Source organism: Myotis davidii, unplaced genomic scaffold (genome assembly GCF_000327345.1).
Source record: "Myotis davidii unplaced genomic scaffold, ASM32734v1 scaffold2023, whole genome shotgun sequence".
Taxonomy (NCBI): Eukaryota; Metazoa; Chordata; class Mammalia; order Chiroptera; family Vespertilionidae; genus Myotis; species Myotis davidii.
In genome coordinates, this window is record NW_006294346.1 from 13,676 (window position 1) to 15,880 (window position 2,205).

The window sequence follows — 2,205 nt, forward strand, 5'->3', positions numbered from 1 at the left end:
AGTATGTCCTGGGGAGTGGCAGAGCTCAGTAGGAAAGAGAGGGTGAGGAAAACCAAATTCTACAATCTGGGCTCCTGGAAAGAAATGTGTGGGAAGAACTGGGAAGGGGAGGGTCAGAGCAGTTGGAGCTGTGGCAATGGTGGGCGTTGGAGAGCCCCCAAAGTAGGCTGTTCTGGGAAAGCTGTTCTGGCCTTGCCTGGGAGGATGCTGTCTTTCTGCTGGATCCCCTGGAGATGCCGCTGGGCTTCTGGACACAGTCCCACACATCTTTCTGGGGAATGCCCCCCTCCCCACCCCTGCTTCTAGTCTCTTTACCATAGGCTTTCAGGGTTACTCATGCCATGTATTTTCAGGACAAAGGAACCAGAAGCACATGATCTGTGTCTCCAGGGAGCAGTACTTCTGGAAACAAGACTTAAAGGAAGAGACTAAAAGGAAGAGAACAGAGCCAGAGGGGGAGTACTGGGATGTGGACTTGAGAGGCAACTGGAGGAGATGCCTGGCTCTGAGCAGGCTCTGCACCTCACAATATCCGCACCATCAGAGCTCACACATCAGAACCATGCATTGGCTGGGAATGAGACAACTGTGGATCTTATGCAACCTGGGCAGCCCCCTCTGCATCTCTGAGCCTCAGTGTCATTCCTAGTGACACAGTTGCTCAGGTAAAATACTACAGTCATGTGTTTCTTCCTCTATCTTTGTCCCTCAGGAACCACTCCCCCACCCCAGTGCCAACTTCAGGAAACTCTGAGGGCTCCGCTTTCAAAATCCATCCATAATCCACCCACTTTTCACCTCCTCCATAGCCCCATTATTTCCCTCTTGGAACAATTCAGACACCTCTGCCCTGGTCTTTCAGGTCCAAGTCCACACCATCAACAGGCTGTTTTCTCAACAGTGGCCAGAGGGTAACCTCTACTCAAAACCTTGGTGACTCCAACCTCACTTAATACCAAATCGAAGACCTCCTTGTGACCCACAAGTCTCTACAAGTCCTGCCCTGTCCCTCCCTGCCATTATCTCCTCCCACTGTCCCCTCGCTATTTCCTCCAGCCCCACTGGCTTCCTACTGACCCTGTCTTTTTTGCTTATAATGAGTGGTGGTTACACCCAAGCATCTGAGATTGTGTGTGTGTGTGTGTGTGTGTGTGGTGTGTGTGTGTGTGTGTGTGTGTACGTGTGCGCGTGAGTGCGCTCCTGTTTAATTGTTCCTCATAATTTATAGATTCCATATTTGGGAACTCACCCACTTGTACAGTGATGGTGGAGAAGTGCTGGTCTAGACTAGGTGTTCTTGTTAAGCCCAGATTTCAGGATCCCCAGTAGACCATCAGGGAGCCAGCTGAGTCCGATGCAAAGGCAGATAGAGTCTTTATTCGGGCTAGCTCGAGCTCCCCCTTGCCCCCCCCTCCCCCCCACACACACACACTCTCACCGACACAGCAGCTGGGGCAGAGAGAGAGCTAGCTCTGTGAGAAGACGGGTTTTATAAGGGGGTTAGAGTAAGGGGAAGAGAGAGGACTGTGGGCCCTGCCAATTGGCCAGGTGCAAGTCAGGGTCTTGTTGCACAGGATGCGATTGTTTCTATGGTGCACTTTCCTTGATTGTCATTGGTTAGTTTAAAGAAATCCTGGTATGGCTAGCAGAGGCTTGAGCTTCCGGGAAGAAGCTCCTTTCTGAGCACATGTCTAAGGCTGCTGCCCAAAAATGCAGGATCTGGGGTAAGATGGAGGACGTAGCCCTCGGCCTCTCATTCCCCCTTGTCTTGAGACTTACAGGCCCAATCATTGCTTGTGTGGCATTTCTCTGCTAGAGGCCGATACTGGGTGTGTAGAACCATCATCTGCACAATCCCTACCTGCTCCTTGACAAACTGAAGTAGCCTGCTGATGATGCAGTGGCTGAAAGTCAACAGCATTATGAAAATGCTAAGTCCACTGTCTTCTTGAAGGTGATCTGCAGCGGGTGTGTCTGGTTAGAGGTCATCTTCCACTCAGGCTCCCTGCTGTCCTGGCCACAGAAGGAGCTGGGCTTGTGACCTGGCAGAGACAAACTATAAGAAATGTTCTGGTGGAAGGGAAAGAAACCACTTTAGTTTTAACAACCTCTATTGAAATAGGATTTTTCTTCTTAAATTTCCTCTATGGCTATCAGAAAGCCAAATCAAGACTAATGTATCTCCTGATTTTTGCATAAACACAA